A 13,762-nucleotide genomic window follows, 5' to 3' on the forward strand; every position below is an offset into this window, starting at 1 on the left:
CCGGAGGATGCTGGCATTCTAAACACTGGTGGAGATTTCTGGACGAATTCAAGCACAAGCCACCATAGTAGGAAGCTCATCAAACGTCCAACTTAAGGACTTTAACTAAAAGTGCTAGGTGGGAGACAACCCACCATGGTATGATCGTTCCTTCTCGATTCTACTCTGTTTTTGAATTTTGTTTGAACCTAAATTTCTGCATAACATTCATTGCATTTTGCATTCTGCATACTGCATAAAAAAAGAGAAAGCATGCGACACGACAGCATTGATGACGCGTCCGCATCACAAGTGCACTAAAAGAAAAAGGAAAGTGAACAGAGAGTCATGCTGAAGCAAGGCTGGAGGCGTGCCTTTGGCACAAAATTGTTCTACGCGACCGCGTGCTCCACGCGATCGCATCATTTGCGGAAAATGCCTCCCACGCGTCTGCTTCGCCCATGCGAACGCGTGATCTGGATATCAGCGTAAAAATCCAACGCCCATAAAGTTGGGCTGGAATCGTGCAGCTGTTGTGCGTTTAGCACAAAACAATCCATGTGTTCGCGTTCCTTATGCGACCGCGTCACTTACACCACACCCATCCCACGCAAAAGCGTGAGCGATGCGATCGCGTCGCGCGGATCTTTTGACCCCCTATATCAAACAGAGAGTTGCGCTGAAACAACGCTGGAATCGTGCGTCTAGCACAAACACCAGCGACGCGTTCGCGTGCTTCACGCGTCTGCGTCACCTATCTTATACCCAACCCACGCGATTGCGTCGACCACTCATCCGCGTCGATCGCGTCCCCCACGCGTTCGCGTGGATTTGCAATCACTAACCCAAAGTCACGCAAACCCTACCCGTCGTGTCCCCCAAACCCCAAACCCCCCTCCTCCTCTCCTCTACCACTCTCTCTCTCTCTCACCCCACCACCACCGCTGCCCCCTCCGCGGCCAGCCCCCACCACGACCGGAACCTCACCGCCACGCAGCCCAGTACCACCGCCGCGCCGCCGTGCTTCCCTCGGTGCTGCCACTTCACCACTACCTTCCCTCTGTCCTATCCCTTGTTCGTACACGCACCAGGTTCTATATTATGATTCCTCCTTGCGACTCATTAGTTCATTTTCCAATTTTTGTTCTGAATAGGCTTGATAGAGATGCATGTTTGTAGTGGATTCTAGGTGGTTAGGTAGCTAGGATGTGGTTAGTGGATTTAGGCCTGATAATTGCACCGTACTTGTCACTTGTTTTATCTGTTCTGCAATTTTATTCTGGCTGTGATATTAATACTGTTCATATGCTCTTCTTTAATGTTTCATGCTGCTATTAGACTGTTCTTCACTCTTTCTACTGTTTGTGACTATTTGCAGCAATTGTTAAATCTCATATGAACTATCTTTCTTGCTGTTTATTTTTCGGGAACATCCGATTTTAACCGAAATGCTGTCCAATTTTCTGCAAATTGTTTCCTTTTTACATTCAAGTATTGGTTTTGGCAATTCTCAATTTTGTACTACTCCACGAATACCAGCCCAATTCTTGAATGCACGGGCCAGCATTCTTATTACTTTTCCTGGTTAATAAATTGGATTATTGATGATTTGATTTTACTTTTTGCTATTTCTATATCTATATGCATCATCAACAACTTAATTCCCCTGCTTGAATATGAGTTAATTGTTGTTTAAAATTGTGATATTCTTATTACTTAGAAACCAATCATCATGCCACTTACTCTGACTTCCTTTTTACTAACTCACTGATTTTCGCTTTCTAACATCTTTTTCAATTTTACCAACTTTTAACTTTCTAACTTCTCCCTTGCCTTTTCACTACTTCTTTCAATTTATTTCACTCATGGCATGATTATTGTTTTTCCTAATTAACAGGCTTTCCACTTCTACTATATTTTGGACTGTGATTTCTCATCTCAGCTTTTCAACTCCAACACAATCCAAAATATACATTTACTTAACTCATTTCATTTTTCTACTGCTCCTTTACCACTTCGTGCTTATCTTGTCATTTGCCAACTTGTTTTCCTGTTTTTATTCCTCAATTATATCTTGAAAATTTTGTTTTTCAAGATGTCTGATTCTCAAGGCAGAGGTAAGGGCAAAGTAACTACTGGCAAAAGGAAAAGAAGCGAATTCTCTGGTTCCATCCTTGGCATCTTACATGATGATTCCTGGCAGGAGAAGAACTTTACCCTGCAGGAAAAGGCTGATCAGTTGGTACCTGCAGCTGACCCGGTTAAGTTTGCAAACAAATACTGTGAGGTGAAGTACCCAGTTTTTGCTACATCCAGAAACCTATACCTGGAAAGGACACTAAAAATTCCAGAAGAACTCAAGCAGTACACTTCATATCAGATCAAACAGAGAGACTGGTTCTTCCTGAAGAGAAATTTGACTGAGGTCAACTCATCCTGGGTCAGAGAATTCTACTACAATTATTTTCTATCATCCCTGAATGCAGTACAGCTCAGAAGCAAGCAAGTTCTGATTACTGAGGAAGCAATTGAAGAGATCCTCCAGCTTCCACCTAAATCTGATAAGCCAGATGGTTACCAGAGAGCTGAGGAGGATATGCGATTCATGAGGTTTGATTGGGATGCAGTAAAGAGGGACATCACTCTTGATCCTACTGTTCCTTGGGTCATGGGAACAAGCACATTGGTACCCAAGGGAATCAGGCTTATATATCTGAATGATGAGGCTCGACTATGGCAACAAATTCTGAGTAACTATGTGATGCCGAGCACTCATGAGACAGAGGTGCCAACTGCTATGATTACCCTCATTTGGTGTGTGATGACGGGTAAGGACCTTTATCTACCTCGCTTCATCCGACATTACATGGCCAGGGTCCATGTTAGAGGCACCCTCTCCTTTCCTTACCTGATTACTCAGTTGGGTCGCCAAGCTGAGGTACCTTGGGAGGTTGCTGATGAAAGGCTATCTGCTGCAGAGTGCCGGAAGATCATCCCTCACAGTCGAAAGTTTCTGGCTTTCGGCTACTGCCCTCTATTCCTTACTGACACTACTGAGGCAGCCACTTCTTCAGCTGCTCTTTCTGCTTCCACTGGCCCAGCACCACCCACTACGCCCCCACCTGCTCCTGAGCCCGTCTACCATCTGGTGCACCGACTCTTTAACCGCCTAGATCAGATGGAGCGCCATCACCAGCAGCAGTTTGAGAGGTCTGAACATCGCAACAGGCGATGTTTTGAGAGGTCTGAGCATTACCACAAGCAACGCTTTGAGCACCTCAAGCTGATGATCCGCTCTGGTGGCGACATCCACTCCGAGCCCGACACGTCCTCCGACATATCTAGGGAGGAGGTGAGCGATCATGAGGAGGAAGCACCTACCCAGGCTGAGCAGGGAAGTCCTGGCCACACTATCCCACATCATGAGGAGCACCACCAGCTACAGGCTGCTGATCCAGAGATTCCTCTACGGACAGAGCCCCCGCTTCAGCAGACCGCTCCTCCTACCCTCACTGAGACTGCAGACCCTCAGCCTACCATCGAGACACCAGCAGCCCATCCTTCTGGAGATGACACTTCTTCACATCCGGTTTGACTGAGCATCAAGGACGATGCTATTATTTTAGTGTGGGGAGGTTGCCATCTCTGGCATATCTTTTGGTGAACGACTACAGACTCTCTTCTTATTTTGTCCATTTTCTATATTTTTGCACATTTCTCTCTTTTGCTTTTATTGTACTTTTGTATTCTGCACTTTGGGCTGTATATATCTTGGATATTTTAGCTTAATTTTCACCTTAGTTTACTAGTTATATATTATGTGGATTAATTAGTATAGTTTACCCTTTTTAGCATATGATAGTTGATTTGATTAAAAAAATAAAAAGAGTAAGCTAGGACCATAATATAGTAAAACAATCCACACACCTTGTATATATAGCATTACATGTTAGTTAGTTAACAACATTTCTTCAAGGAGAAATACTAGGATTTTAAGGGGCACCTTAAAAGATTTACATTGAGTTGAATGGAAACTCTTAATTTCTACTTGCATGACATATATAACTGATATATGATTTATGAGCTTGAGAACACACAGCCTGTGAGTTTTGAGCTTAATTGTATGGTTACATTCAAACCACAAATTTCGTTCCTATGTGCTTCACCCTTCTCTTCATTCTGATGTTCTTTGCTTTATTTTAATTTATATGTCCGATTATAGAATATAGATACATACTAAGAAAGTGATTGAGGCCATCATTTGAATTTTTCCTCACTTATCCCAAATAAAGCCTACCTTTTATGCCATCCTTGTTAGCACCCTTGAGCTTTTTAAGCCCCTTCTATTTTATAACCACATTACTAGCCTTAAGCAGAAAAACAAAATAAAAATCCCAAGTTGAATCCTTGGTTAGCTTAAGATAGATAGTGTGTAAAATTTAAGTGTGAGGAATTTCATGAGAACATGGGATGATAGAAAAAAGTAGGAATTTAAATTGAATAAATTATTTGAAAATTTGGGAAGCATGCTCATGTGAAATCAAAATAATTAAATTACCATGTGCATTGACAAAAAAAAAAATTATTCTCAATAAGGGGATACAAAAATTCCCCAAACACAAAATAAAAAGAATCAATGCACATGGGACAAAGTTAAATTAAATGCATGAGTTTGCAATACAAAGTGGAAAAAAATTTGGGTAGCTAGGTAAAGCATTTTAAATTATGAAAATTATGTATATGTTAGGTGAGATCTTAGAGTAATCAAGGATTCACTTATTAGCTCATTTAGCCTTATACATATACCCTTACCTTTACCCCGGCCCCATTACAACCTTGAAAAGACCTCATGATTTTTTATGTCTATATTCTATATTTGTTGATTGGTTAGATGAAGAATAAAGTTATAGAAAGTAAGGATAGAAAGAAGAAGAGAGTAATTAACCCAAATAAACACTGAGTGATTAGAGAGTAAACACAAAATCCAGTGAGGGTTCAATAGCTCATTCTCAGATGTCCATGTTTAATTATTAATTGTCTTGCAAGTTGTGAACTATCTTAAACTCAACTCAATTGTGATTGTGCTTTAATGTGAATTGCCCCTAGTTATACATACATGATTCCTTGAAGCTATGAATTAATTTAACTACATGTATACTTTATATATAGGTGAATAATAACTAGATTTGCATGACTCATTTAGGTAGATGCACTTAGAGTAGATTGCATTGCATATGATTCCACCATTTTACCTTTACCCTTTTCTCTTGGATTTAGCATGAGGACATGCTATTGTTTAAGTGTGGGGAGGTTGATAAACCACTATTTTATGATAAATATTATACTTAAATTGAATGATTTATCAACTCTTCACCTACTTATTCACATGAATTTGCATGGTTTTACAATTCCTTCCTTAGAATATGATGTATGAGAAAACATGTTTCTTATGCTTCAAAATTATCAAATTTAATTATCCTTTATTACCATTCGATGCCGTGATTTGTGTGTTGAGTACTTTCAGGTTTTATAGGGCAGGAATGACTTAAAGGATGGAAAGAAAACATACAAAAATGGAAGGAAAGCATAAATTGGAGTTTTGGAGAAACTGGCAGTGACGCGTCTGCATGGACGACGCGAACACGTGGTTCACGCAAAAGAGAATCGACGCGAGCGCATGAATGAGGCAAACGCGTGCCTTGCGAAATACAACTGACGCGGGTGCATGATTGACGCGACCACATGGAAGAGCAGCACACCAGATGACGCGACCGCGTGACCAATGCAGGCGCGTGACATGCATAATCTACAAAATTTGCAGATCTCGTTTCCAGTGATTTTTGGGCCCCTTTTGGCCCAGATCCAAGTCCAGAGAACACAAATTAAGGGATTATAAATAAAGGAATCCATCCATTCATGAAAAGAGAGCTACATAGAGATATAGATCACATTCATAATTCACTTTTCAGGATTGAGATGTAGTTTTTAGAGAGAGGGGTTCTCTCCTCTCCCTTAGGATTAGGATTAGGATTTTTAGAACTTAGGAATATTTTTATCTCATCTTTCTATCAGGTTCAATATCTTTTTATTTTGACTTCTCTTATTTGTTGATTATATATGTTGCCTATTTGGCTTATGAACCATTCATGTTAGGATTTTCTTTATTTGATATAAATTGAGATATTTCGGACTCATGATTGCTTTCTCCTATTTGAATAATTAATTTAGATTTTTCCCTTTTGGCTTTGGTTGATTAATTGGTAACTCTTGAGTTATCAAACTCATCGTTATTAATAATTATTATTCTTGCTGATTAATTTAGATTCCTATAAATCTAGTCTTTCCGTAAGGAGTTGACCAGGACTTTAGGTATTAAATTAATTGGTCCACTTAAATGACCTTCGTAGTTAGAGGTTGACTAAGTAGGAGCAAAGATATAATTCTCATCACCATTGATAAGGATAACTAGGATAGGACTTCCAATTTTCATACCATGCCAAGGGATTTCTTCATTATTAATTTATTAATTTCTGTAAACCATTTCTCTTGTTCAAAACCTTTTCAAAACCCAAAAATACCGTTTTATATAACCAATAGTAAAACACACCTCCCTGCAATTTCTTGAGAAGACGACTCGAGGTTTGAATACTTCGATTTATAATTTTTATTGGGTTTGTTACTTGTGACAACCAAACGTTTGTACGAAAGGATTTTCTGTTGGTTTAGAAGCTATACTTACAACGCGATCATATTTTATAAAATTCTTTACCGATAGGAAAATCTAACGTCAAAATGGCGCCGTTGCCGGGGAATTGCAAACGTGTGCCTTATTATTGGTTATTGTAAATATTTTTCTTTTACTTGTTTATTTATTTTTGTTTTCCCTTCTTATTTTTGATAACTACTATGAATTCTCACCCCTCTCGCTTTGAGTTTGGTTCTACTTTTGTTGCAAGGAATGGAAGCTATAACAGGACTATGCATCAGGGTCTAAGCAATCAAAGATGGATGGAGCCAAGAGGATCTGATCAACCCCCTTAGGTAACAACACCCTCCTAGATATCATAGACAGAGACCATTCTGCAATGCATACCAAGCTGACAGATATGGTGGACCACCTTATAGCTACCAACAAGTCCCACCCTATGCTCAAAGACCATCCTTTCAACATAACCTCAACCTACCATACTCACAAGCTTCTTTTCACCATTCGCCACCATATGATCCTTATCTGCCCCAACGCCAATCCAATTACTCCCAAGAACCACCACTCCCCTATGCACCATGTCCATATCCATCAAGCCAAGAATCACAGGTTCGCTTCGAAGAATCAGTAGACCAATTTCATGCAACACTTCATCAACTGGAGCAAGCAATAAATCAATTATCTTCTAGACGTTCAGACACTCAACAGACTCCCATGGTTTCATGTAGAGAATCTAATGAAGAACGTAGCATGAAGAAGACATTAGAAACTCCAGTGGACAGCATAGAGCATAACTTCATATTAGAACAAGTAGAGGACGCTGTCTTTGTAAAGAAGAAGAATTGGTTGAAGATTTAGGAGATGCCGAACCTCCACAGGAACACAGAGTCATGGAAGGCCCCGTCAAGGATGTTACAATTGATGCTAAGGAGGGTAGTGCACAGCCTCCAATGCAGATATCTTATGAAGAACTGGACGGAATAACCCAAGACGCAAGTTTCCTCGATGATGATAATCACAGTTCGATTTCTCTTAGCAATGAACTTGCATCCGCAAGTGAATTCTTCGAGACAGAAGAATCTTCCCCAAGTGAATACAAAGATGATGCAGAGGTCGAATTTTCTCAACCTCCAAATTATAACTCAAGTGATGAGGAAGATATCGAAGAATTTGATCAAGACATGGTTGAAGTTGAAGAAATTTGCAAAGAAGTGGAGGAATTCACTGAAGACCACAAGGGAGTACAGCTTGCAGAACCACCGAAAACTCCTATCCCAAGGCCATTACCACCTAATACAGACTTCAAGTGGGTAAAATCCTAAACTTTCAAGGGACAAAATAAATGAGTAGGGAAAAGCAGGACTCATGCAATGCAACCTATGAATGTGAATGCAACTACATGCTAAAATGATTCTACCTACTTGGTGAAAAAGTAAATAAATATTTTAAGAACAAATATGAATTGAATTTCACTAATTCAAATCACAAAATAAGGTACAAATAACTAGCCAGAAGAGAATAGCTCATGAAAGCAGGGAACAAGGAATCGAGCATTGAACCCTTAATGGTAGTGTATATCATTCTAACTCTCAAGTGTCTAGGGTCAATTCTCTCAATTCTCTACTAATCTTGCTTTCTATAGCTTGCTTTTCATCTAACAATCAACAAAAAATTTAATGCACCAACACACAAATCAAGAGGTCTTTTAAGGGTTGTAATGGGGTTAGGGTCAAGGTAGGATTGTATTTGGCCAAGTGGACTAAAATCTGAATCCTTAATTAACATAAACTTTCCACCTAACTTAGGATAATCCATGTAATATAAAATCAATAACTACCCATTAACTACGTTTACTACATATTTATGCATTCCAAGTTTTGAGAACAGTACATATGCATTGACATTGCCATTTGCTTTGGGGCATTTTGTCCCCTTTTTATTTTTTTCTGCTCTTTTTTTTTTCAATGCATATGATTAAAGTATTGAATGCATAAACATGTTCTTAAAATTTGTCACATTTTCACACAAAGTCTAACATACTAAATTCTCAAACCAAACGTTTCTAAATCTACTTTTCCCACACTTAATTTATGAGCGCTTTCATTAGTCTAAACTAATCAAGGATTCAAATTAAGGACATTATTGTTTTTTGCTTAGAGTTAATGATGTGCTAAAGTAAAGAACAAAGGGGTAAAATGGCTCAACATTGGTTTGCAAAGGATAATGAAAGGTAAGGCCATATGGGTATGTAAGCTCAGTGAAATAAGGCCTCAATCATATAAGTGCATGCATACATCAAATAATGGAAATATAGAATTAAGCAAGACAAAGATCACAATTTTAGAGAGAAAAACACACACCAAAAATAAAATATTGGTTGATAAAATGCAACCAATCAAATAGGTTCAAAATCTCACTGGTTTTGTGTGTTCGAGCTCTAAACCATGTTCCAATATAATATTTCTTCAGACAAGTTTAACAAAAATTTTAATTCAAATTAGTGAAATGATCTAAAAAATTTCTTGAAAAAGAAAATATTACTTCAACCAAGTAGTGGTAAAGTATGCAATCAAACATGCAAATGCAACAACTAATTTAAACGTTGGTGTTGATACAGGAAGGTACTAACCCACAGAGATCGGTATCGACCTTCCCACACTTAAAGAATGCACCGTCGTCGGTGCATGCAAAGCTGTACATGTGGTCGGGGGTTATGGTTCCTCAGCTGGTGATCTTAGTAGAGTCTTTCTCTTTACCCTTCCTGGTGGCCATCCTGAAAAGGGATAAGAGAAAGGGACATGAAGTTAAGGGGATAGAGCAGAGAGGAGGGCAGTATGAGTGATAATCATGCCAAAGTAAAGAAGAATATCGTTAACATATGGTCGCGACTCCATGAAATTAGGACAACAATGGAAATAGGGCATGATAAATTGAGGCAATTAGATGCAAGATGTTTATTGGCATACTAGCAAAGGCATGAGTAGCATAAATCAAGCATTAAAAGCCATAATGTATTATTAGTCGTAAGAAACTAACAATAATGTTTGTATTGACAATTATATTTAATTAATAAAATAGTGGAAGGGGTTTTGTGAAAAAGAGGCATTAGAGTAGAAGAATAGAATAATGAAGAATGTACAATGCCATACGGGCTTTTTCACAAACACTTAGTATGCATGTTTAGTATGATAAGGGAAGAATGAATTTGGAACATGCAAGCATTCCGAAAACAAATAACGTAAATTGTCAAACAACTCCATAATAATTTACAAGAAATAGTGAAAGACCTAAATAAAGTTCCAACACCAACATAAAAAATGCATGAAGAAGAAAGAAAAAGAGACCATAAATAATTATGCTAAAAAAGAAAAATAAGAAAAGTGCAAAAGGTAGAAGAAGAATGAAGAAGAGAGGAGGCAGGAAAAGAAGAAAGAGATAGGATTAGAAAAGAGAAGAAAAGGAAACTGATTAGGCGGCAGGCTGTGTACAAGGTGCACGGCGCGAACGCGTCACACACGCGGACGCGTGGGTGAGTGTATAGGGAAGGGACGTGAGAGCGTCCATCACGCGTACGCGTGAACGTGAATAGGGATTGTGCGAAACGCACGAGGCCATCCACACTCCCGCACAACTTTCTGTGCAAAACCCCAATAACGCCGATTCACACACCCGCGCGGACGCGTCAGTGACGCTTAGACGTGGGTTGGACTTTTTGCAGCGGGCACGTACGCGTGTGGCACGTGTACGCGTGGTGTGGCTTGTGCACCACGCACCACTCCCGCGCGTCTCTCGTGCAACTCTCTGTTTAGTTTCGTTACACAAACGACGCGTGCACGTCGTAGATGCGGGCGCGTCGATCACGTCTCTCTTTTTTTATGCAGTATGCAGAATGCAAAATGCAATGAATATCATGCAAAAATTTCAGGTTCAATCAAAATTCAAAAACAGACTAAAATGGAAGAGGAACATCATACCATGGTGGGTTGTCTCCCACTTAGCACTTTTAGTTAAAGTCCTTAAGTTGGACTTTCTGGTGAGCTTCTTGTTATGGCAGCTTGTGCTTGTATTCATCCAAGAATCTCCACCAGTGTTTGGAATTTCCACAGCCTCCGGGATCCCAAACTAGGCACAGAAAGCCTTCAAGCAAGCTAAATCAAGTGACAAGGCCCCAAGAGTATTGATTTCTAGATTGAATTCCGAGGTCCCAAACCTTGCTTTTGCACCCGTCTTCTTGTTGATCATTCATGTTCCAACCGGGTGGCAGGCAATCTGAATTCTCACTAAAGCGGCCAAACAACTTCCTAGACCCATTCAGTTGAGCTTTACACCAAACTTTGCATGTCAACTTGGAGCATACAACCATGTCGAGCCTTGCTTGACAATTCCAACCACTAACCATCTTCTTCTTGCTCTTAATACCACAAAGAGCTCTAAGTTGACTATCCATCTCTAGAAGCCCATATTCAAGTGGGAAAGTAAAGGTCAAAGATAAGAATTTTACCCACTTGAACGTTGTGTTGGACGGTGATGGCTTCGGGAGAGGTGTTTCTAATGATCTTGCAAGCTCCACTCCCTTGTGCTATTCTTTGGCAACGTCCACCTCTTTGCAATCTTCTTCAATATCAACCTCTTCCTCTTGGTAGATCTCTTCCAATTTAATCTCTTCTTCATTGTTCACCAAGGGCATGGGAGGCTGTGCTTCTTCTTCTTTTATCTCCATGTCAAGTCCAATAGGAGAGGATTCAAATGTAGATAAGAATTCATCAATGATCAAATCCATCTCTTGATCATCCCATTCAAAATCTTCAATCATGAGATGCCTTGGAGATTGTACACCTTCCTCAACATCAGTTTCAAACGTCTTTGAAGGAGGCTCTATAACTTGACCTTCCCATGGAGGTTCAGCATCTCCTAAGTCTTGAACCACTTCTTCTTCTTCAATAATTCCGGCTTCTTCCACTTGTTCGAGTACAAAGTCACGCTCCTTATTGTCCACTGGAGTTTCTAGTGTCTCCTTCATGCTACGTTCTTCATTAGATTCTGCATATGAAGCCATGGGGATTCCTTGAATGTCCGAACGTCGAAAAGGCAATCGATTTATCGCTTGATCCAGGTGTTTAAGTATGAAATCGTATTCCTCCTTGATGGCTTCTTTTCTATGATAACTCCCTTCAACTACTCCTTCATCTGCAAAGGTCTTTACTACCTTCACCTTTAGTGCCTCCTCTAGCTCCTTATGAAGTATGAATTCGCGAAGATGATCCTCTCTCTCTTGTTCCATGTCAATAGTATCATTGGGATCATGTTGCTCTTGGGTTGATGGATGTGGGTGCTCTTCCATGGATGGTGGTGATTGGATGGGTGAATCATTATGTGGTTAAGATGGAAGTGCATTGGAGCTTGAGGGTTGAATATTAGGGGTAGAGGGTTGGTCCATGCGGGATATAAGTGCTTGAAGAGTAGAGGTGAGACTAGTGATAGAGGCAAGTGTACTCTCCATGGAGGTTTGGGATGGATAGGAGGGTTCATTTTTTGGAAAACAGGTCCATAATATGGAGGTAGTTCTTTTTGATAAGGATATGGAGATGGTGAATATTGAGGTGGTGGTTTTGGGCATGGTTCATATGGTGGTTGGTGTGGTGGATAAGGATTAGGGTCGTTTGGAGGTGAATGGTGGAAAGGGGCTTGTGAGTGTGGTGGTTCAAAACTATGTTGAGGAGGTGGTTCATCGGCATATGATGGGGCTTGCTGGTAACTACAAGGGGGTCCACCATATCTATCATCCTGGTATGCATTGCAGAGTGGTCTTTGTCCATCACATCTTGGAAGGTGTTGTTGCCTAAAGGGTTGATCAGATCCTCTTGACTCCATCCATCCTTGATTGCTTGGACCTTGATGCATATTCCTATTATAGCTTCCATTCCTTTTAACAAATTTAGAACCAAACTCAAAGCGAGAGGGGTGAGAACTCATAGTAGCTATTAGAAATAAGAAGGGAAAACAAAAACAAATAAACAAGTAAAAGAAAAATATTTACAATAACCAATAATAAGGCACACGTTTGCAATTCCCCGGCAACGACGCCATTTTGAAGAACGAAACTCTTGCGCGATCTAGAATTTTCACAAATAAATTCCCCGTTGTAAGTATAGCTTCTAGACCGACAAGAATTCCTTTCTTACAAAAGTTTTGTTTGTCACTTAAGCAAACCCAATAAAAATAGATAACCAAAGTATTCAAACCTCGGGTCGTCTTCTCAAGGCATTGCAGGGAAGTATGACTTATTGTTGGTTATGAGTTTTCTAGAAAATTTGGAATTTGGGCAATGGACACAAGCATATGATTGTAAATTAAAGCAATGAAAATTAAAAGAGATTTTACGTAATTAAATTAAAAAGCCTTGACAGGGAGTATGATTAATTAGAAGTTCTATCCTTGTTGGAATTTTCTCAAGTGTAGTATCAAAAGGTTGTTATTTTCACTTAGTTAACCCTTACTAAATAAAGGAAAGTCGAGTGATTGAGCTAACTCTTATTAACAAATCCTAATCCTCTCCCTTAGGAAGGACTAGCATTAGTAAATAGAGAATTAGCCAACAACTTCCAATTTAACTAATCACTTGAGCATTTCAACTCAAGTGTCTCCTTTTAATCAACCCCCATGTCAAGTTGGGAATCTACTCTATCAACATGCATACCATCTTCATTGTTGGGAGAAAGGAGTAGAAAGAAGACATGATAATAAAATTGAAAGCAATTAAATAAATAATAAAATTAAATGAAAAAGTACTCTTTGCATTAATAATTTAAATGAACATTGAACCTGTGATGAAGAAGTAGAAATCATAATCCTAAAACTAAGAGAATCCTAAATCCTAATCCTAAGAGAGAGGAGAGAGCCTCTCTCTCTCTCTAAAAACTACATCTAAATTATGAAAAGTGAAATATGAGTCTGATCTCCAGTGTCCCTGCATGTTTCCTAACTTTAATCTGTGTTTCTGGGCCGAATTCTGGGTCAAAACGCGGCCCGAAACTGTCTCTAGCGTATTCTGTAATTTCTGCAGATTGCGCAAGTCAC

This window comes from Arachis stenosperma, chromosome 1, assembly GCF_014773155.1.
Source record: "Arachis stenosperma cultivar V10309 chromosome 1, arast.V10309.gnm1.PFL2, whole genome shotgun sequence".
NCBI lineage: Eukaryota > Viridiplantae > Streptophyta > Magnoliopsida > Fabales > Fabaceae > Arachis > Arachis stenosperma.